The sequence below is a fragment of the Sarcophilus harrisii genome, chromosome 6 (assembly GCF_902635505.1).
Source record: "Sarcophilus harrisii chromosome 6, mSarHar1.11, whole genome shotgun sequence".
Lineage (NCBI taxonomy): Eukaryota > Metazoa > Chordata > Mammalia > Dasyuromorphia > Dasyuridae > Sarcophilus > Sarcophilus harrisii.
The window spans coordinates 109,685,358-109,710,895 of record NC_045431.1 but is presented as its reverse complement, the minus strand read 5'-3'; positions in this window follow the sequence as shown (position 1 = coordinate 109,710,895).

The following is a 25,538-nucleotide window of genomic DNA, read 5'->3' as shown; positions in this document are numbered from 1 at the left end:
ATATTTAAAGGGTCACCTTCAACAAGATTTCTCCCATTCAATATTTAAACCTCACATTAATGCAATTAATTATAAGCACAGATAACTGTCTACAATGATTGATTATTAATGCCAAACAAAACAAAAACAAGAAAGCCTGTAATCTACTTAAACATTCACTATTGCCATGAAGTATGTACTTTACAAATTGAAAATGGGTTCTCTTTAGATAAATGATGAAATATTTGATTACAGATTACATTGTACTGATTCTGTCAAAATCTAGTACTTTCTCCTTGTTTTCTGTACTAGTGTCATCATCTAAAATATAGACAATTTAACAGCCTTCGCATGTGGATCCAAGTTAGTGAAGAATGCATGTTTTTCATATATAACATAGAACTGAATGGGTTACACCCTTATATTTCAAATATCTTAGACAAGTTTTATTATACTAAAAATTAACTGGGTCCTAAATTAAGAAGAAAAAAAGATTAGTCTTTATCTTATCTGGGAATACAATTTTTAGTTTGGTTTGGTTTTAAAGTTATTTCTTTTTATTGATACCTTTGCTTTTTTTTAATTTATTGTTTCCAAACAAATCATACTCATCCCCTTATCCATCAACTATAACAAATCTTTTAAAATAAAAAGAACCCTCCCAAATCAATGAAAAAATCAACACATTGATTATATATGGGAGTGTATATATTATATTATGTTGACATGTGTACATATATGTATATGCATGCTTATATGTGTCCATATATGCAGTAAACACAGTATGTATGCATATATCCCAAGTACTTCCTACTAAACAAGACTGATTCTAATTCCCTTAGTATATATTATTCTCATCTTTTTAAAATTATTTTATATTGACTTACTGTATTGTATGTTATATTTCACAGTAATATGTTACTTCCTTAAGGCAAGCTTACTTTACCTTTGTTTTTTGTATCTCTACATTAACCATGTATTCTTTTCACAAGGGTATTTTAATAAGATCTTATTGTTGCTGTTGAAGTGAATTTGCCCATGTTAGATAATCTGCATTTAAACCCAAATGATATGCATATTTTAATTATGAGTTGTCTTTAAATGAAGAAATGTTTGCATATTTCTCTCTGTATACATAGTTATGTATATTATTATATACCTGCAGACACATGTATACACATTAATATTATAGATACATGTATAGATATCTATATAGATATATACATAAAGACTAATTTTATTTATACAGTGCATACATGTATGCAATATATGCATGCATATACATATTTTGCATGTACATATTTATATATACACATATAAACATATGTATACACAAATACAAATACAACTTTCTCTCCCTCCCTCCCTCCTTTCCTCTCTCTCTCTCTCTCTCTCTCTTTCCATCTCTCTCTCTTTTCTCACTTAAGTCCAACTATTTTTTCAGATTTCTCAGCAGTTTGGTGGTGGTGGTGGAGATGGTGTTAATCATTTATTAAATAGTTTATTTCTTGGGTTTATCAAATACAAAATTGTTGATTTCAACTATTTAATTCTTCCTTAGCTGCTCTCTCCCCTGATCCATGTCTCTACATTCTAGCCAGATGATTACTTCTTCATAGTATAATGTAAGTTCAGAAAGTATGATTCTCCCTTTCTTCCCTTGAGATTCTAGATATTTGGTTTTGCAAAATGAATTTTCTTCTTCATATATTCCTCTTTCTCAGTGAGATTTGTTCCAGGGAAGTATAAACCTTTTTTTGTGAGAATAAGATCTCATAATGTGCAAATTACTTCCAGATAAAACCCATTATAAAGTACCTATCTCAAAATACTCTTCCCCAGCATGGCATTATTCTTTAGTGATATCTTTTCCTTTTCCCATATAGTGAAACAGTGCCCTTTGGCATCCTCTATCTCAGTCCCTTCTCTCATTTTTTTTTCCTCCTCATTCCTCATTCTTCTTAATAGACTAAAGAAAATGATTTCTATTTTCTTTTTAATTTTGGCCTTGGTTGTGGTGCAGTTCTAGCTTCCATCTGTTTCTTAACTTTCCTCCCTTCATCTGTGAAGAACCCTACTGTGGTATTGATTCATTTTCAAAAAAGGTATTGATTCACTTGTAGTGAGAAAAGAGAATGGGATTTGGTCCATGGAGTATTCATTCAGCTCTTTACCCTTCTCTAGATTCTGTTTTCCTTTAACAACATAGGTTCTTTTTGCCCTTTCAAGACCCTCTTTTTTAAAAAAAATCTCTACTCCACATTTCAATTTTATATTATTTTAAGTTCTCAATGCCTTTCTCCAAATAATTTTTCAAGGATATATGCATATATGCATACATATACATATGCATGTGTATATTTTTTGTCCTGTTGTGTCATGAATGCTGAAGGAGACATAACTCCTGATTAGTGAAAAGGATGTTGAACAAGAATCTGTGGTTCTGCTGCTTAAGGGACTTACTGAGTTCATTCCAGAAGCATTCTCAGGAGACACAAGTAAACCAAGGACAATGTATGAAGAGAAAGAAAGATAGCAAGAGATAGAGATATAGAGATGCAGGATGCAGGGAGAGGGAGATAAGAGTTTAGAAATGAGGAGAAAGATATATGACAGAGAGAGACAGAGAGATACAGAGAGAGAGACACAGAGAGAGACAGAGAGACACAGAGAGAGACAGAGAGACAAAGACACAGAGAGAGAGAGAGAGAGAGAGAGAGAGAGAGGGAGAGAGAGAGGCAGAGAAACAGAGAAAGAACAAACAAAGAAAAACATTAGGCAGGTATGCAAGCAGACAGGCAGACTTTGGAATGATATGCATCCAAAGGGAACTGTCCCCATTATGTCGCTGGATTTGCTTGAAATTTTAGAAACCAATGAAAATGAATGCCCTCTGGGTAAGAGTGTTCTCTATGTTCTGGTTCAAGCTTAGGTCTTCTTTCAGTCCCAGTTAAAAAGCTCATTCATTCTTGTGTATTCTTTGGTATATTTTAATATGTACAACTTTTTCAATTTTATTTAATATTTTGCTTTTATAATTTTTATTTAATTTATATGTGTATAACTAATTTTAGAAAGAAGGGTCTAATTGCTGAGAATATACAATGAACAGACCTCCCTATTAAAAGCAATTAGCAAAATAGATTTTCTGATTCTATCAACTTCTAGACTCAATATATAAGGGGAATAAAAAGACTGACATGGAAAAATAATACTCTGCCTAAGTACTTTAGATTCATGATTGCCTTTCCCTCAGATGTAACATGCTGGTACTTTAGAGTTGGCCCAAAGAGAGACTTTATTTCTTTCTATACACACAGATCAAATCTCAGATCATATATGTCCTTGACACCTAAGAACTCTTTCTTTCTATTTAGAAATGTTAGTACACAGATTACTTACCAATGGTATATAATCATGAAAAAATAATTTGATTGCTTAATTGTATTGATGAGTTTTTATGTACTTAAAAAAATTCTCCTTGAAGATATTCATATAAAGAATATTTAGCACACCTGGTTTTATTTGTAGCAATATGTCAAGTTCTCTCTTTTTAAGTCAAATTTTTTTCATGCAAGATTATACTCAGTTATACAGTGTATGTTATTTTGGTTTGAATAATTTTGCTTTTTAAAATGTCTTATTCTATTTCTTTCTCTAAATTCTAATAAATCTAGAATAATCTGAGATTATTTGAATTTGTTTTTCTTTATTTTTGAAGGAATATCTGTTTGCCAGGAAAGATATTGTAAAACATGTTGTTTGTAACTAAAATTGTAAAAATATACAATTAGAAGCCTTGGAATTTTAATCACTGTTTTCTTTGCATAGATCACTTTTCGAATTTTTTCTTATTTCTTATCATTCATTATTGTATTCTGATTTATAGATTGTACTCTTTAGTTAGGCCTGCAATGTCTTTGATATCCTTATAGATTCTCTTTTTTTCAGACAATCATTTTGGCTTATATAGAATTATCATATTTAATTCCTTATGCTTTTTTTCTGTCATTTTTCTTTATTTTTATTTTCCATATCTATAATTTTCTCTTCAAGAGTCTCTACTATAGAACCGAGGTTTTTTTTTTTATTTTAAGTACATTCTGAGTTGACAGTTCTGAATTCTGACATGATTTCATTTTTAATGAAATTTAATGTTAATGAAATTTTAATAACTCAGGAGATTTTTTTCTCTTTTGAACAATTATAAAGCATCATGCCATTCTATGATCTCTGGGCTATGTGGGAAAAATCACAATAAGAGAATTTTGAATCGTTTCTTTTTCTACTATAATTATATTTTGTATTACTTTCCCTTTTTAAATTATATTGCCTTGTGCCTTTATTTTTTCTTTTATTTTTTCTCCTGTTTATGAGATAGATTTGTATTGTCTTTCTCCCTTGTACATTTTTGATCTTTTACTCTGCATTATTCTCCTCACTCTTTACCCTCCTCCTTTCCAAGGTTGTCAGGCTAAATTTCATCAAACTTGAATTGGTTTATGCATGCCCTTTTTAGCCTATTCTCTAAAACAGAGAAAAACTTACCCCCGCTGAATTTCCAATTTTCTTTCCTACAGAATTGGGATCTCTTTTCTTTTAAATCACCTTCATTGAAACACTGCACTGTCAAATTATTTTCATCTTCCTTTCTCTAATTTCTTCTGTCTTGATTCTTTAAGTAGATAGAATCAATGGCTGCTACCCATTGTGAAGTAAGAAGGGATTCTGGATAAATTGTTTCAATAGAGAATAACCAGGAGAGACCACTGCAGAAGGACCCTAAAGCATATATCTCTGAGACAGCTTTCATTTCCTGGTCTAGCCGAAAGAATGATTTTTTGGGAAGGGAGGGGGTTAGGACACTGAGTAGGAAATCCAGGTGTTTAGTTTTCATGACATTATTACTTTGGGAGATGTTCTGGAATATGGCATCAGTTATTTGAGATTTCCCTGTCGTAGAGACTTGGCAACTACTTTGCTATTTTCCTTCTGACAATAGTCTCTGATACAGTTTCAGTTAACCTAGCTAGTCCCCCTGGTGCCAATGTTCATCTCTTTAACATCAGTATTATCTATTTTTTAAGGGTGATATGGCTGAGAGCAAGCTATCTCAATTCTTTCAAAAAAAGTCCTCAGTATCACCTAAGGAGAAATTGTTCAAAATATCTCACGTGACAACTTGGGAATAGAGGTATTTATCTAGCTATCTCTCTATCTATCTAGATGGAAAGAAGTGGAGAGTTCAAGTTAAAAAAATAAAATGAGTTAGAAGAAGACTTCCACAAGTGATCCTTTGCAAAGGATTGAACGATTATATAGATGAACATGGCATAACATCACAAATAATGAAAATGTACAGTGTAGAGATAATAGACAGATGGAAGGAATATATCAGTTGCATCCAGGATATATTGATATATCAAAGCCTCAGTGACCTAGTGAATTAAATGGAGCATGTCTTGTTTTCCCTAGTGTATAAGAGAGACACACAGTCATTAATTAATTTACTTCATTAAAAAAATAACAAGTTGATAGTATACCCAGACCTCTCAGAGCCCATCTCCTCTGAGTTCAACACAAAGTCCAAATTCCTTTCATTGTGTGTCTTCCACTTTGGCTGTGGGAAGCTTTCATGAATGTCTTTAAATCAGACTTTTGACATCTCCCTTGTATTTATATTTCTGAGTATAGTGCCTTATTTTCCAAAAAGTGAAAATAAGATCTAGGATATTATATTCTACCACACTTAAGATAATTAAGCATATCAAATAAAAAGGTTCTTAGGTGTAATAGACAAATATTTACATATTCATGAACTCTTCATTTGAAGTGATAATCTGCTTCAGCTTTCAAAAGGAATTTATTTTCTTTGTTGACTGTACAAACTCTTGAAATATATTAAAATTAACAAAACATTAACTTTCCTAGAAATACATATTTATATGCACTTAAAAGCCATTGCTAAAATTGGTCACTTCTGAGTAAAAAATAAAGAAAACAAAGTTGTTTTCACAGAAGTATTTGCTACTGAGCTTCCAAAAGCTAAGTCATTTTTTCTGTAAGGCTATCAGTCAATTCAATAGTTGAAATGTCAGGTTTTCTAAAGGAAAATAGATAATCCAAATGTATTTATAACAAAAAGAAATCACAACTTTGAAAGTCACATAACATTAAAAGGAAATTTTGGTTTTAACTTTGCCTTCTTTCTTTACTATTTAAGAGGAAATGGCCAACTGTAAAAAAGAAAGTGTCTTTGTAAGATTTAAGAATGTAAGAATGTAAGATGTAATTAAGATGTAAGAAAGGATTTAACCAGTTATTAATGATAATAATTTTCTTTTTTTTCAAGAAAAATGCAATTTTAAAAAATGCATTCTAAAGGAAGTAGATATCTAGAAATACAATTTAGTGGTTCCCAATCTTATATAATTATATAATATTGTTATTATTTATTTTACTCGACATGCCAAAATTCAGTATATCATTATATGTGTTTTTAGAAATATTCTCTTACAGTACATTTATCTGCAATGGGAAAAATAAAAGAAAAAAATGCCTTCTGACATGTTTTTTTTTTTTTTCAGAAGCAGTGAAAAGGTTAATGTAACAAAGTAAGATTTAATGACAAATTTAGTTTTCTAAAATCATGGAAGCAAAACAAGCCAAAGCCATTCAGCATATGTATGTGCATTTTGTTTTGTTATTTTAATTATATCATATTGTAATTAATTTTTCTTTAAGAAGATAACCATATCCTCTTTTTTTGTTGTTTTAATTTTAATAGCCTTTTATTTACAGGTTATATGTATGGGTAACTTTACAGCATTGACAATTGCCAAACCTCTTGTTCCAATTTTTCCCCTCCTTCCCCCCACCCCCTCCCCCAGATAGCAGAATGACCAGTAGATGCTAAATATATTAAAATATAAATTAGATACACAATAAGTATACATGACCAAACCGTTATTTTGCTGTACAAAAAGAATCAGACTCTGAAATATTGTACAATCAGCCTGTGAAGGAAATCAAAAATGCAGGTGGGCATAAATATAGGGATTGGGAATTCAATGTAATGGGTTTTTAGTCATCTCCCAGAGTTCTTTCATTGGGCGTAGCTGGTTCAGGTCATTACTGCTCCATTGGAACTGATTTGGTTCATCTCATTGCTGAGGATGGCCAGGTCCATCAGAATTGGTCATCATGTAGTATTGTTGTTGAAGTATATAATGATCTCCTGGCCCTGGTCGTTTCATTCAGCATCAGTTCATGTAAGTCTCTCCAGGCCTTTCTGAAATCATCCTGTTGGTCATTTCTTACCGAACAATAATGTTCCATAATATTCACATAGCACAATTTAGTCAGCCATTCTCCAATTGATGAGCATCCACTCAGTTTCCAGTTTCTGGCCACTACGAAGAGGGCTGCCACAAACATTTGTGCACATACAGGTCCCATTCCCTTCTTTATGATCTCTTTGGGATATAAGCCCAGTAGTAACACTGCTGGATCAAAGGGTAAATCATATCCTCTTGAAAAAATTTGGAGCCACTGAGGGTGTTGCAGAAACAAATGAATAATTGCTAGTTTGGTGAATTTTTCATTTAAGTTGAGTACACCAACATGTCAAATATACTTGCTTTCTAGGTAATAGGAAACTACTCAGGTAAAAAATGTTTTATTTACTTTTTTGAAGAAAAAAAATACTAATACTGTAGTATTTTAAGATCTTATTTACCTAAAACAATTTCATTTAACTCCAATTCAATGTCTAGACATTTCTAATTAAGAGAGATGGAGATGTCCAAACTGACATAGTTCTTGTTGTCTTCCAAAATGATTCTACAATCCAAGATGATTTCAGGTTATATTTGATAGGAATCCTGAACAAGAAAAAGATCACAATATTTTATAAAAGTTTTAAGTTAACTTAAAATTTAATTCTAAAAAAGTTGAGTAATCAAATCACTATCCTATTTCTCCTTGGACTACTCTCTGTGAGAAATCAATTGGAATCTGAAAAGTCCTTTATCCATCAATGTTTTAATGATTATCAATCCAATCATTCTGGAGAGCAATTTGGAACTATGCCCAAACTATTATAAAGTTGTTCAAACTCTTTGATCCTACAATGTCTCTACTGGGTATTTCTCTCAAAAAGATCATAAAAGACGGGAAAAGACCCACATGAGGGGAAAAAATGTTTGTAGCAGTTCTTTTTGTAATGGCAAGGAACAAGAACTAGAGTGGATACCCATCAATTGGGGAATGGGTCAATAAATTATGGTATATGAATGTAATGGAATATTATTTTCATATAAGAAACAACCAGCAGGCTGATTTTAGAAATGCTGGAAAGATGTACACGAAGTGATGCTGAGGCAGAACCTAGGGAACATTGTACACAGTAAGAACAAGATTATGTGATGTTCAATTGTGCTGGATTTGGCTCTTCTTAACAATGTGATGATTCAAGGCAAATCCAATAGACAGATGATGAAAAGTGTCATTTGCATCCAGAAAGAGATCTATGGAAACTATGGAGAGATTCTATGGAGAATGTGGAGCAAAGCATAGTCTTTTCACCTTTGTTTTGCTATTGTTGAATAATTTGTTTTTCTTTTTAATGTTTTTTCTCCTTTTGATCTGATATTTCTTTCACAGAATGATGAGTATAGAAATATGTTTTGAAGAATTTCACATGTTTAACTTATATTAGATTGCTTGCTGTCTTGGTGAGGGGAAGGAAAAGAGAGAGGGAGAAAAATGTGGAACGCAAGATTTTGCAGAGATGAATATTGAAAACTATCTTTGCATGTATTGAAAAATATTGAAAAATTATTTAATCAATTTTTTCTTTGAAGAAGGGTTGCTCTTCATACTGATTATTTCAATGAATCAAAATGAGTGATAAACAAACTTTGATTATCATCCTTAATCAATTTCTAAGTATAATGGGACTTTCTGCAGCTCCAGATCACCAAAGAGGAAGATAGTGACATGAGATGCCAAGGACAGGAGAGGCCAAAAAAGATATTCATCATTTACCTAACAGTTGATGGGAGTAAATACTTTTTCTAGGCTACATATCCAGACAAGGAAAATCTTTGAACCTATCAGAGTAGGAATTTATTTCTCTTTCTAATTCATCCAGAACTAAAGAAAGTCTAATTCTGCCATAACATGGAGATCATGAGCATCATGAACTAAGATGTGTGCGGAAAAGAAATAATTGCCTGCTCTATATCTTTTTAAGTTCTTTGATACAGAAAAATGAACTTGAAATTTTATTTCTGTCTGGTCATTTGTCCTTTTCACTTATATGCACAATTGGCAGTATTGCCCATCAGATCTAAATCTTGGAGGCCAGATTCCATACTGGATACTACAGATTGATAAAAATAGAAAAGAAAATCTAAGGTGCCAGATAATCAAGCCTAAATATGACTTTGTGTCCAAAATGGGAAATTGGGGGCATGGTGCAAAACTATGTATCTAATCTTTTTCCTTTACCCAGAGACTGAAGGGATGGTGGTACTTCTAATGAAATCTTATTTCAACTCCTTGGGACAAGATACTCCCTGCTGCTTCCCCTACTTCTTGCCTCCTTTTTTATGTTGTCTGTCCTAACCCCTACATTGGACTTTAAGCTTCTTGAGTCCATACACTGTCTTTTGATTAATTATATCCCCAGTTTTTGGCAGAGTGTGTAGCACATAATAGCTTCTTAATAAATGTTTATTGCAATTAATGTTCCCTGGGGAAGGAGAAGTTTTTGCTATAACTTCAATGTAGTCCTTTGTAAAAATTTACCTGACCATCAAGTGGTTTAAAAACTGGAGTTCAAGGGACCCTAAAATTGGAAGAACACCACTTATAGGAACTTGAGACAATACCAGAAAACCTAGAGACTCTCAAACCCCTTTAATTGTCCTAGAGAAGGATGAAAAAGGAATAGAATATAGCAATATGATCCTCAGGCAATGGGCACCACAATAATCACCCTTGTATTTAAGAAATACTTTTTTGTCCTAAATGATCATTATCTTTCCAATGTTTTTGTTTTGTTTTCAGAAGTCTGGAAAGACTTTAGAGAAAAATATATTATTTTTTCAATATTTTTATTTCACTAAAATGATTTTAGTAAGCTCTTCTACATTTTACATTTGCATTTGTTTTAATTTTTAAAGTTTTCATCAAACAATATCCATGTAAATGTAATTCATGACTCAGGACTATAGTTTTAAGCTCATATGAACTGTATGAGACTCAGAAATTTCTCCAAAAAAATCAGTCAGTGGTACACTTTATGCTCAGGAAATGCCAATAATATCTGGATTTGACTTATTTCTACCTGGGTACTATTAACATGGTTTTCTCCAACGCAGACAACAATTATTTAACGCAGAACAAGAATTTTTAAAAAGATGTAAAGAAAAGAAAATGAACTTATTCCGAGCTCTTTTTAGTAAGGAATAATTATAGGCCCTCCTATATGTGCTGTTATTGGTATTCTCTCACTTGCAGCTTCAGAAACTTAGTCATTATCTCCACGAAACTCATGGACTTGACTAGTAAATCTATTCTATTGCTGGATACCCTGTGGCAGTTCTTTGTCAAATAGGTAATCCCTTGTTCTTTCTAGGACATGTGCAGTTTCTGACTAATGTTCTGGTAGTTTTCTGTGTGGCCATTCTTCAGTACCTCACACCATAACAGTTTTACTTTTATACTTTTAACTTTGGGAATCTATCAGAAATCAGTACAGTAAGTAGAAAATAATTTAAGAAAACATTATGAGGAAAAAGACAAACCTTCTAAATAGGATCATTACAAGAAACCTAAGCTAGTACCTGTAGTAAGCAAATTATACTTATGCTACTATATCACTCCATATTCTTAACTTTCTTGAAGTAGCAGACAACTGAGCTTAACTGAGTTTTCTTCTCACTGTCATGATTAATTCCCTTATGAATCTACAGATGGTTTTAATCTCTGCTGTTAGGAATTATATCATTCAGTGATGCTTCTACCTGCTGTCTCGATTACTCCCTGCTTGGTAAGATCTGACTACATTGGAAGATGTAATGGACATTTATATTGTTGGGATCAGGACAGAGAAATCTTTCCTCCTACTCCACTGGTAGAGGTACAAGTAAAAATGGGTAAAGGAAAGTAAAATCTCCTTTAAAAACATAGGTTCTTCGAATCCAACCATTCTGGAGAGCAATCTGGAATTATGCCCAAAAAGTTATCAAACTGTGCATACCCTTTGATCCAGCAGTGTTTCTACTGGGCTTATACCCCAAGGAGATACTAAAGAAGGGAAAGGGACCTGTATGTGCCAAAATGTTTGTGGCAGCCCTGTTTGTAGTGGCTAGAAACTGGAAAATGAATGGATGCCCATCAATTGGAGGATGGTTGGGTAAATTGTGGGTATATGAATGTTATGGAATATTATTGTTCTGTAAGAAATGACCAGCAAGATGAATACAGAGAAACTTGGAGAGAATTACATGAACTGATGCTAAGTGAAATGAGCAGAACCAAGAGATCATTATATACGTCAACAACGATACTCTATGAAGTATGGAATACTTCCTGGATACTCTATGATGGAAGTGGATTTCTTTGACAAAGAGACCTAATTCAGTTTCAATTGATCAATGATGGACAGAAGCAGCTATATCCAAAGAAAAAACACTGGGAAATGAATGTAAACTGTTTGCATTTTTGTTTTTCTTCCCGGGTTATTTCTATCTTCTGAATCCAATTCTCCCTGTGCAACAAGAAAACTGTTTGGATCTGTACACATACATTGTATCTAGGATATAATAGGACATATTCAACATATATAGGACTGCTTGCCATCTAGGGGAGGGGGTGGAGGGTGGGAGGGGAAAATCGGAACAGAAGTGAGTGCAAGGGATAATGTTGTAAAAAAAAAAATTACCCTGGCATGGATTCTGTCAATAAAAAGTTACTATAATAAAATTTAAAAAAGATAGGTTCTTTTAGAACTAACTCTCAGTCTGCTAGAGAACACAGACAGAAAACTTCATAAATTGTGCCAAGAATTGTTAAACTACATTTTTTGGGGTGGAGTTAATATGACAGAATAAGACAGGAACTCCCCTGAGTTCTCCTCCAAATTCCTCTAAATACCTTTAAATAATGATGCTAAGCAAATTTTTGAGCAATAAAATTACTCAAAAGGCAGAGGGCAACAAATTTCCAGCTGAAGACAACTTAGAAAGTCATCATGAAAGAAGTGTAACACAAGGGTATGGGAATAAAATGGAGAGTAGGGGGAGTCAAAATGACAGAATGAAGCCAGGAAGCTGCTCAAGCTCTCCCAGTTTCCCTCTGAAGAGAATCTGATGAAATGAAATCACTTTCTACTTCTAGATAAACTGGAAAACCATCAAGAAAGGTCAATCTCAATGAGATGAAAAAGATGTTTAGTTTAGCTCAGACAGTCTGGAAAAGCCAGTGAAGGGGTCTTAATCACAACAGATCATCAACTGAGATCCCTGGTCCTGGCTCAGAAGAGAAGCATATCAGTGGAGCAGCTCCTGATCCCAGTTCAGAAAACAAATCCTGAGAAATTGAGCTGTTTCCTGGAAAAAGCAGGCAAAATTGTCCTCTGAAGACACAAGACACTCCTATGCTCAAAGCCAAGGCTCAGAGCTGCAAAGGAACATTGGAGCATCATGAGTTTTTCCCAGAAGCAAAGCTTGACCATCAAAGTAAAATAAGGGAAAAAACAAAAAATAAAGGACATAAAATGAGCAAGAAACAGAAAAGAATCTTGACCATAAAAAGATACTATGGTGACAGGGAAGACCAAAACACCAACTCAGATGGACAAAATGTCCACAGAAGGAATCTCAAAGAATGATATAAATGGGTCTCAAGTCAAAAGAGATTTCTTGAAAGTGCTCATAAAAGACTTTCAGAAGGCAAATCAGAAAGGTAGAAGAAAAAATGAGAAAAGAAATAAGAGGTATTCAAGAGAGAATCAACAGCTTGAAAAAGGAAGGAAATTCCTTAAAAAAATACAATTGACCAAATGCAAAAAAAAAAAAAAAAAAATCCATCGAAGAAAACAGCATGCACTCAGTTTCCAGTTTCTTGCCACTACAAAAAGTGCTACCACAAACTTTTTTCACATGTGGGTCCCTTTCTCTCCTTTAAGATCTCTTTGGGATACAAGCCCAGTAGAAACACTGCTGGATCAAAGGGTATGCACCTTTCAATAACTTTTTGAGCATAGCTCCATATTGCTCTCCAGAATGGTTGGATTAATTCACAGTTCCACCAACAATGTATGAGCGTCCCTGTTTTCCCACATCCCTTCCAACATTAGTCATTATCTTTTCCTGTTATCTTAGACAATCTGAGAGATGTGTAGTATTATCTCAGATTTGCTTTAATTTGCATTTCTCTGAGAATGAGAGAAATCTAAACACACACACACACACACACACACACACACACACACAAACAAGAAAGAAACTAAGGAAGTTAATAGAATCCTGGTAAACTTATATATGATAGACTTCTGGAGAAAACTGAATAGAGACACAAAAAGAATATACATTTTTCTCGGCAGTACATGGCACCAACACAAAAACTGACCATGTATTAAGACATAAAAACCTCAAAGATAGAAATAATAAATGTTTCATTTTCATATCACAATGCAAAAAGTATATTCAATAAAGAGCTAGGGCAGAATAGATTAAAACCAAAATGGAAACTTAACTATTCTTATACCTACAAATGAGTGGGTAAAACAACAAATCATAGAAACAATCCATAATTTCATCCAAGAGAATGAAAAATAATGAACAACATACCAAAACTTAAGAGATATAGCCAAAGCAGTTCTTAAGGAAATTCTGTATCTCTAAATAGCTACATGAATGAAATTGAGAACGAGAAGATCATTGAATTGGGCATACAACTAAAAAAAGTAGAAAAAGAAGAAATTAAAGTAACCAATTAAACCCAAATTAGAAATTCTGAACCTCAAAGGAGAGATTGAGAATTGAATATTATTCTAATAAAATTTAAACAAAGACTATTGAACTAATTAATTAAACTAAGAGTTGGTTTTATGAAAAAACTAATAAAATAAATAAATCTTTCATTAACTTTATTAGAAAAAGGAAAAAAAATTAAATCACCAGGATCAAAAATGAAAAGGGGGAACTAACCACCAATAAAAAAAATAAAGCAATAATTAGGAGCTGATAATCTAACTGAAATAGATGAATTTTTACAAAAATATAAATTGCTCAGATTAACAGAAGAAGAAATAAATTTCTTAAATTATTTCTAGAAAGAGAAATTAAACAAGCCATTAATGAATACCCTAACAAAAATTCTACAGGGCCAGATGGATGGATATTCAAGTGAATTCTACCAAACATTTAAAAAATCATTAATTCCAATAATATGCAAACTATTTTAAAATAGAGAAAGAAGGAATCCTATTAATTTCTGATGAATGTGACACAAATATGATACTGATACCAAAACTAGGAAGAGCCAAAATAGAGAAAGAAAATTACAGTCCAATTTCTCTTATGAATATTGATGCAAAAATTTTAAATAAAATATTAGCAAAGAGATTATAGCAAGTTGTCAGCAGGATTATATTCTATGACCAAATGGAATTTATACCAGGAATTCAGGGATGGTTCAATATCAGGAAAAATCTTTTATCATAATTGACCATATTGATAGCAAACCAACAGAAATCATATGATAATCTCAATAGATGCAGAAAAAAGCATTTGACAATATATACCCATTCCTGTTAGAAATCCTAAGAGCATAGGGATAAAATGAGTTTTCCTTAAAATAAAAAGCAATTATCTATCTAAAACCAACAGAAATTATTATTTATAATGGAGAAAAGGTGCATGCATTCCTAATATGATCAGGGGTGAAAAAAGATGCCCATTATTACTACTACTATTCAACATTGTACTAGAATTGTTGACTTTAGTTATAAGAAAAAAAAAGTAATTAAAGGAGTTAGTATAGATAGTGAGGAAATAAAACTATCATTCTTTGCCAATGATATAATATCCTTAGAGAAACCTAGAAAGTTATCCAAAAACTTACTTGAAACAATTAACAACTTTCACAAAGCTTCAGGGTAAAAAAATAAACCCACAAAATCATCAGCATTTTTATATATTATTGACAAAGCTCAACAACAAGTGAAAGAAAGAGAAATTCCATTTTAAATAACTTTAGACAAAGTAAAATATTTGGGTTTCTATCTGCCAAGATGAACCCAGGAACCATATGAACACAATTACAAAACATTTCTCACACAAAGTCAGATCTAAATTGTTGACAAAATATCAATTGCTCATGAGTAGATTGAGGCAATATAACAAATATGGCAATTCTACTTAAATTGGTCTATTTGTTCAATAGCATACCAATCAAACTCTTAAAAAGTATTTTATAGCGCTAAAAATAATAACAAAATTAATCTGGAAAAACAAAAGGTCATGAATATCAAGTGAATTAACGAAAAAAATATAAAGGATGGTTGCTTAGCAGCACCACACTAAAACTCTATTATAAAGCAACAGCAATTTGCTGCTTTTTATACTGGCCAAGAAATTGAGTGGTGGATCACTGGAATAGGTTAGATACCCATGACAAAATAATGATCCAACTCTACTGTAAAATAATTAAAAACTATGCCCAAAGGGGTATAAAACTTTGTGCTCTTTGATTCACCAGTGCTATTAGAGGGTCTGTATCCCAAGAAAATCATAAGGATAAGGACCCATGCATTAAAAATTTTTGTAGCAGCTCTTTTTGTGGTACCAAAGATTTGGAAATTAATAGGTGCCCATTAATTGGGGAATTGTAGTACATGAAGATTATGGAATATTATTGTTTTATAACAAACAATGAGCAAGCTTATTTCAGAAAGGTCTGGAAAGATTTATATAAACCGATGCTGAGCAAAACAAACAGAACGAGGAACACATTAACAACAAGAACATATGATAATCAACTATGAAAGCCTTGATTCTTCCCAGTAGTTCAGTAGTCCAAAGCAATCCCAATAGATTTTGGATACAAAATGTCATATGCATCAGGAAGTAAACTATAGAGATTGAATGTAAATCAACATATGCTATATTCACTTGTTTTTTTCTGTTTTTCTTTTTCTCTCCTATATTTTCCCCTTTTGTTCTGATCTTTCTCTCCTATATGATTCATAAAGCAATGTGTCTTAAAATGAATAAAGTTAGAAAATTTAGAAAAATGAAGTGAAGTACAGTACAGCATAGATCAAACCATGCCTGGTTTTCTGGGGTCAGCAAACAGGAACAAGCATCAATGGATCAATAGAAGCACTTGTGTTTTTCAGATCTCTCATCCCATAGATGCCTTAGATAACTTAGAAATTTGGCAGGAAAGTTCTGTCTTACCTCAGTGAAAATGGAGCATGGTATTATGCATGCTTTGCCAGAACAACCCTAATCCTAGCAAACCAGGGTAAAGCCTTGGAAGCCACTGAATCAGCAGTGACTGTAGCTCCTTCCATAGATCTTAGCCTGAAGATGATAAGTGGGGTCAAATAAATAGAAGAAAATTACAGGAGTCTGTTTTTTGTACTGAAGAAAGATTCTACTATTTGTCCATATCCCTGATCTGGATCATAGTCCTGGGTAGCAGTTCCAGTGAGAGGGGAACTAGCACACCAGAATTTGCATTCTTAGTAGAAATGGGCTCCTCCTCACAATTCCAAAGCAAAAAAGACTTTTTGTGATCAGTCAGAGACCAGAGCACAGGCTAATAGAGTAGTAGACACATCTCTCCTTATATCATACTACTTTTGAAGAACTGAAAACTTATAAATCCCTAGAAATATCTCTGAAAACAGCTGCATGAAACCCCTAGAGTTTGAGGCAGTGCATCTTCCACCTTGGAAGCAAAGCCCTACTTTAAATAATAGGATGAGAAATGAGGGAAAAAACAGAAATAAAAGATTCAGACCATAAAATGTTACTGTGGTGATAAGGAGGATCATCAGAAGATAAAAAAATCAAATGTTCCACATTCTAGACCTCTAAAGAAAGTTTGAAATGTTCTCATGCCATAGAAAAACTCAAAAAGGGCTTTGAAAATCAGGTGAGAGAAGAGCCAAAAATGGGAAGAGAAATGATTGTGATTTTAAAAATCCCTGAAAAAAAAGTGAACAGCTTCATAAAGGAAACACTAAGAAATACTGAAGAAAATACCTTAAAAACAGACTAGACCAAATGTTAAAGGAGGAACAAAAAGTCAGTGAGAAGAATGCCTATAAAACAAAATTGGCCAAATGGAAAGAGATCCACAAAAATTCACTAAAAGAATCTTTTGAAAGTAGAATTAAAGAAATGAAAGAGAAAAGCTCACTGAAGAAAAATAAGCAGAGGGCACAAATGTTAGCTGAAAAGGAAGGGATGATAACTAAAAAGGTAAAATTAAGGGACTCTCCTCATAATTCCAGGACAGAAAATAGTTCTTGTGATCATTCACAGATCAGTGATAGAGAAATGTACTGGAAGAGAGGGAAAAGGAGAAGCAGAATATGGTAAATTATCACACATTAAAGGGACAAGAAAAAGCCTTTTTTAAAGTGGAGGGAAAGAAGGAGGCAGAAGAATGAGTAAACTTTAATCTCATCAGAATTGGCTTAAAGAGCAAATAACAAACCCATTCAATTGTGTATAGAATTTTATCTTACCCTATAGGAAAGTAGGAAGTGAAAAGATGGGAAAAGTTGAGGGAGTGACAGAAGAAAGGGCAGACTGGAGGAGAGGGAAGTCAGAAACAGAACACTTTTGAAGAGGGGCAGAGAGAAAGGACAGAGAATAGAATAAACAGGGGAGAAATATAGTAAGAGTAATTGTGAAAAAAAATTGAAGCAATTTTCTTTGATACATTTTTTTATTACTCAAAAGTATAAAGAACTGAATAAACTCATTCCCCAATGAATAAATGATGAAAAGATAAGAACAGTTTCCAGATGAAGTACTCATAGCTGTCTATAGCCATATAAAAATTCTAATTCACTATTTACTGGAGAATTGCAAATTAAAACAATTATGAAGTACAATCACAAACTATTAGATTGACTAATAGGACAAAAAGGAAAATGACAAATGTTGAAAACAACATGAGAAAAATGAGATTTGGCAACTATATATTGCCAAAGGGCTATAAAGCCATTCATATCCTTTTACCTGGAAACACCAATACTATGTCTTTATGTCCAAAAAAATGTTTATTGTTTCATTTTTCAAGAAATCTTCAAAAGACTAAACCCAAATACCAAATATTGGAAAGGTTATATTATACTAGAAGAAGAATGAAGACAAATCATCAAAAACTTATCTCCACTTTCTCCTCCCCCCACACAGATGTGGCTTAGATATATTCATAACTGAATACTATCAAACCCTCCAAAAAAATGTGATCCTTATACTGTAATATGCTGAATAGTTTTCAAAAAGTATTGAATATCATTTATAATGTAGATGCAGTGCTAATTTTAAAATCTGAAAAGTGATACTAAAAAAACTAATAATTACATTCCCACAAATATAGGTTAAAAACACTATTAGCTAATAATATGGTGATTTATTATGCCAACATTGGATAAAAATCATTGGATAAAATTCGACATTGATTCATGATTTGAAGTATTTTTTTTAAAAAAGCAAAGATAGCTGAGTTGGGTTAGGATGATAAAAATTATAATAGTAGCTAAATTAATTTACATAGTTAAGATCATAAGAATCAAAACATCATGAGGACTTTTAATCTACCTGGATTAAGGCATAATATAATTTTTATGGATAAACCAGCAGGAATATGAAGTGGTGTAATGAAAGTAAAAATTATTAAGGTTGACATATTTCTGGATTTAAAATATATTATCAAGTGTTTATACTGTATTGGAAAAAAAAGTTTTAATTTCAAAACTAGATCAGTCAGAAGGAACAAAAAGTTTGTGACTGGATAGTTCTATATCTATTGAAATATTTTATATATGTGTGTGTATATATGATATAAATCTATATTTATAAATCTAGATAGATATATGTAGAGATTTATATTTATCAAGACATATATATATATATATAAATATATATATATGTATTTGTCTGTCTTTTGGGAAATATATCTCTATATCTCTGTATATATGGAGAAAGAAAGATAAAAGGCAAAAAAAGGTTACATAGGTAAGCAGATAGATAGATAAATTAATAGATATAGGCAGCTAATTGATGCGGTGTATAGAGAGACTAGCATTGATTCAGAAAGATTCATGTTCCTGAATTTAAATCAGGCCTCGGATACTTATTTGCTTCAATTAGCTCATTTATCATTATGTTTGCCAAGAAATTCCAAATAAGAGTCACAAGAGTTGGAAATGATTGGAAAATGCCTCAAGATAATGGGAGGAAGAGAGACAGAGACAGAGACAGAGAGAGAGAGAGAGAGAGAGAGACAGAGAGAGACAGTGACAGAGAGACAAAAGACAGACAGACAGAAACAGAAACATAGGGACAGAGACAGAGAGATGAGGGGAAAAGAGAGGGAAGGAAAAACATAAATTATCTACAGGTTATTTAAAATATAATCATGAATAAATATCTAAATTTATGCAATAATATTTTCTTGATATATTGATATAATCAGAGATGGTTTTTGTTACATGTTACAAAATGTTGATTATTTTTAATTATGATAAATATATGTCTGTCAAGTGTCATTTTGTATTACATAAAAGTAGTATATGTATATATATGACATATCTATAATCCTATCACATAGGACCACATACATATTTATATAAAATTAAGGCTTAATTATCTTACAGAATTTTCTTCTTAATGTCAAAGACTCATTTAATGTACTTGGGGAAAATTGGATAGCAGTCTGATGAGAAGATTTATATCCAGTTTTTAGCACCATATAATCCACATAATTTCAATTGAAATAGATATATAAAACAATAACATCATAACAATGGAAAGAAAAACATGGAATAATATTCTTATCTCACTTGTGAAGGAAAGATAAGATTTCTTCTATTGGGTAAATAAAAGGACTTTGAAGCAGAAGATGGATATGTTTGAATCCATATATAAGTTTATTTTTTTAATAATTTTAACTTTTTATTGACAGAACCCATGCCTGGGTAATTTTTTACAACATTATCCCTTGCACTCACTTTTGTCCCAACTTTTACCCTCCCTCCCTCTCCCCCTTCCCCAGATGGCAAGCAGTCCTATACATGTTAAATATGTCACAATATTTCCTAGATACAATATATGGATGCACAACCAAAGAGTTCTCTTGTTGCACAGGAAGAATTGGATTCAGAAGGTAAAAAATAATCTGGGAAGAAAAACAAAAATGCAAACAGTTTATATTCATTTCCCAGTGTTCTTTCTTTGGGTGTAGCTCCTTCTGTCCATCACGGATCAATTGAAACTGAGTTAGATCTTCTCTTTGTCGAAGAAATCCACTTCCATCAGAATACATAGAGTTTCGTTGTTGAAGTATATAATGATCTCTTGGTTCTGCTCATTTCACTTAGCATCAGTTCATGTAAGTCTCTCCAGGCCTCTCTGTATTCATCCTGCTGGCAATTTCTTACAGAACAATAATATTTCATAACATTCATATACCACAATTTACCCAACCATTCTCCAATTGATGGGCATCCAGTCATTTTTCAGTTTCTAGCCACTACAAACAGGGCTGCCACAAACATTTTGGCACATACAGGTCCCTTTCCCTTCTTAATATCTCTTTGGGATATAAGCCCAGTAGTAGCACTGCTGGATCAAAGAGTATGCACAGTTTGATAACTTTTTGGTCATAATTCCAGATTCTCTCCAGAGTGGTTGCATTCCTTCACACCACCAACAATAGTTTTCCCACATTCCCTCCAACATTCATCATTATTTTTCCTGTCATCTTTGCAGATCTGACAGGTATGTAGTGGTATCTCAGAGTTGTCTTCATTTGCATTTCTCTTATCAATAGTGATCTGGAACACTCTTTCATATGAGTGGAAATAGTTTCAATTTCATCATCTGAAAATTGTCTGTTCATATCCTTTGACCATTTATCAATTGGAGAACGGCTTTATTTCTTATAAATTAGAGTCAATTCTCTATATATTTTGGAAATTAGGCCTTTATCAGACCCTTTAACTGTGAAAATGTTTTCCCAGTTTGTTGCTTCCCTTCCAATCTTGTTTGCATTAATTTTGTTTGTACAAAGGCCTTTTAATTTGATATAATCAAAATTTTCTATTTTGTGATCAATAAGGATCTCTAGTTCATCTTTGGTCACAAATTCCTACCTCTTCAACAAGTCTGAGAGGTAAACTATCTTATGTTCCTCTAATGTATTTATAATCTTGTTCTTTATACCTAAATCATGGACCCATTTTAATCTTATCTTGGTGAACGGTGTTAAGTGTGTGTCCATGCCTAATTTCTTCCATGATCATTTCCAGTTTTCCCAGCAGTTTTTGTCAAATAATGGATTCTTATCCCAAAAGTTGGGATCTTTGGGTTTGTCAAACACTAGATTGCTGTAGTTATTGTCTATTTTGTCTTGTGAACCTAACCTAGTCCACTGATCAGCTAATCTATTTCTTAGCCAATACCAAATGGTCTTGGTGACTGCTGCTTTATAATATAGTTTTAGATCAGGTACAGCTAGGCCATCTTCATTAGATTTTTTTTCATTAATTCCCTTGAGATTCTCAACCTTTTGTTGTTCCATATGAATTTTGTTGTTATTTTTTCTAGATCATTAAAATAATATCTTTGGAGTCTGATTGGTATAGCATTAAATAAATAGATTAGTTTAGGGAGTATTGTCATCTTTATTATAATCGCTTAGCCTATCCAAGAGCACTTAATATTTTTCCAGTTATTTAAATCTGACTTTATTTGTGTGGAAAATATTTTGTAATTTGTTCCTATAATTCCTGACTTTCTTTTGGTAGATAGATTCCCAAATATTTTATGCTATTGACGGTTATTTTGAATGGAATTGCTCTTAGTATCTCTTGCTGTTGGATTTTGCTGGTAATGTATAAAAATGCTGAGGATTTATATGGATTTATTTTGTATCCTGCAACTTTGCTAAAGTTATGAATTATTACTAATAACTTTTTAGTAGAATCTCTGGGGTTCTCTAACTATACCATCATATCATCTTCAAAGAGTGATAGTTTGGTTTCTTCATTGCCTACTCTAATTCACTTAATCTCTTTCTTGACTCTTATTTCCAAGGCTAGGATTTCTAATACAATATTGAATAATAATGGTGATAGTGGGCAACCTTGTTTCACTCTTGATTTTACTGGGAAAGGTTCCAGTTTTTCCCCATTGCATATGATACTGATGGTTTTAAGTATATGCTCCTGACTATTATAAGGAAAAGTCCATTTATTCCTATCCTCTCAAATGTTTTTATTAGGAATGGATGTTGGATTTTATCAAATGCTTTTTCTGCATCTATTGAGATGATCATATGGTTTTTGTTAATTTGGTTATTGATATAGTCAATTATGCTAATAGTTTTCCTAATATTGAACCAGCCCTGCACTCCTGGTATAAAACCTACTTGGTCATAGTGTATTATCCTGGGGATGCTTTTTTGTAATATTTTGGCTAATATTTTGTTTGATTCTGATTTTCAATGAAGTATTTTCTTCACTCTACTTTTTATATCTTTTTCTAATTGTCCAATTGAGTTTTTAAGTGAATTGTTTTGTTCTATGGAATTTTTTTTCCATTTCACCAATTTTATTTTTTAGAGAGCTATTTTCTTTTTCCAGTTCACTAATTCTGTTTTTCAAGGATTTGATTCTTTCATCCACTCTGTCTTTAAATGAGTGAGATGACTTATCCAGACTCTCTTGCCAAGCTTCCCTTTCCTTTTCCCCAGTTTTCTTCTAGCTCTCTTGTGAGAGTCTTTTTAATTTCTTCTATGAGAGTCATCTGTGTTGAGGACCAGATCATATTCCTCTTTGGGAATTCATCTGGAGACAGTCTGTTTTTAGTCTCCTCTGGGTTTAGTCTGCTCTCTATCCATATAGAAGCTATCAATGTTTAGGGTCCATGTAAATTTTTTGCTCATTTTGTCCAAGAAGAGTTAAAGAAAACAAACTAACAAGGAAAACAAATGGCCTGCTTTTTTGGGGGGGTGGGGGTGGGGGTTGGATGTTATTACCAAGCTTCCTCTACAGACTGCAGGGGACAGCAGTGGGGCACTAGCAAGACAGCAATGGCTGTGCTGCGCCTGTACTCTGAGACTCTGAGAGCATGCTGAGACATTGTGGGTGGGTATGGCCAGGTCCTGAGAGACCCTAGCTGTTTGGTGTTGTATTTTTCACCCCCGGTGTTTTTAGCTTTTCTGCTTGTCTGCTGGCTTGCTGCCAGGGCAAAGTATCCAATATTGTAGCAAAGCTCTCCCCTCAGAGACAGCTGAGATCACATCCCACCCCCCTCCAGTCTGCTCAGCTGTGAGCTGCCTGCCCAATGCTCTCGCTGCCACTGCCTGCCCTCAGCCTGCACCCAATCTAAAACTGTCCCTGCCCTCAAGCAAAAACAGACCTTTTCTAGCAAATTTCAAGGATGTCTTCTCTTGGTAATTATTTATGGGGTGTTTTTTCAGTCAATCACTGATTCCGAGGTTTTCATAAAATAAATTCTGAGAGAAAACACGGAACTTAAGTAGATGTGTGCGTCCTCTCTGCCATCTTGGCCAGAAGTCTATAAGTTTAAATTAAGTTTAAATATTTATACATACAGATTCATGTATAAATTTAAAATAATTTGGCAAATATATTCCTATTACTTAAAATTCATTACTGTGTACTAGGTGACTTGAAAAATAACTTGAAAGTCTTTTTAAAAATACAATGTCACATGATTTTCCATTATAAACTATCAAGTATTTATATTCACGGATGGATTTTAAATGATTTATTAATTTTACTATAAACTTAACACTGCCATTCTAACTTTATTCTTTGAATTATTTTTGCATAGACTCTACTACCATTTTAAGCACCATTGATGAATTTTAATTAAAACTATGTTCAGATTAACTTAATATCACGCTGAATTAATCATTTGAAATGTGGGGGCACTCCAAAATATCATAAGGGCAAACTTTCCTGGGGTGATTTGCCACTTCTGACATTGCTGATTAGAAAAGGAAGATAGAAATGTACTTAAAAAAGAGGAAGAGAGTGATATCTTAAGTGGAGGCAGGGGTTTATTTGCCTTCAAACTTCCAAATTCTTTTGACATTATTTTGAGTTTGATTCTTCTGGTCTAGCCAAGCTCTATGAAATGACTTGTATGATTCTTAAAATCAGATTGACGGGTACTGCTTCAGAGAATATCAACCAAAAATTTCCAGAGATCATACTTTGGAAGCTTTATTTTTATGTTAGCTATTTCATATGCTGACACCTGTAACATTTTAATTTCTGTAACATTTTTCCTATTTATTCATTATTTATAGGGTGTAAATATGAAAACAGATGTTGCTCACTTGAGAAAATGTTACTATCATATATTAATTGTCACATTCTGGGGACATGTTTTAATAAAGTTAATGTTGATAAAATCCTTCACAAAAACCTCTGAAATTTGAAATGACACTCATCTATTATTCTATCAACACTGGTACTCCAGTATTAATGAAATCCACAAATGATTATTTCATGAGACTATCCTCATAATAACTATCAAAAGAACTAACTCTCTATAAAGTTTCATGTTGCATTAAATTTCAAATGGACTCTTTATTCCCCAAAGCTCCTTTAAATTTGTGACAAATGGATGGATAACAGAAAAGATTCTGAATTTTATACCCTAGATATTCAATCTAATTCATCAAATAGAACACAACTACTTCTACAATATGTTTCTAGAGAATGATAGAATTAATTGCACTGTAAGCTCAGCATTCTATTACCTTTTTTCAATGTCTCACTGCAGGGCAAGCAAACCATCATCTCTATCTTCACAGTATTCAAGAAAGAGAAGAAACTTGGTAAAGAGGAGGGAACTTTAAAAGAAGCAATATTAATCTCAGATAAAACCCCATCAAATCCATGGCTATCACAAAACTATAGACTTTATTGCACTAGGCAAAATTCAGCATTCCATATCATTCTCTAAAGAACTATAGGCAGGCAGTTCTTTCAACATGAAACCTTGGTACATGTCAGATATGAAAGCCTAATCTCACATTAACTCAATCTTTGGAGTTTTGGATGTTTGGATGTTTTGGAGTTTGGATGAAAAACAAGTGTATGTTTAAGGTTGGCCCATGTAGTAAGGAGGACAAAACATGTTGATGACCTTTTATCCTTTGTCTCAGAAGAAAGGACTAATAACAATGATTGGAAACTGGAAAATCTTTCAGATAATTAGAGCTATACAAAAGTGAATTTAGCTATTGCAATTCAACTT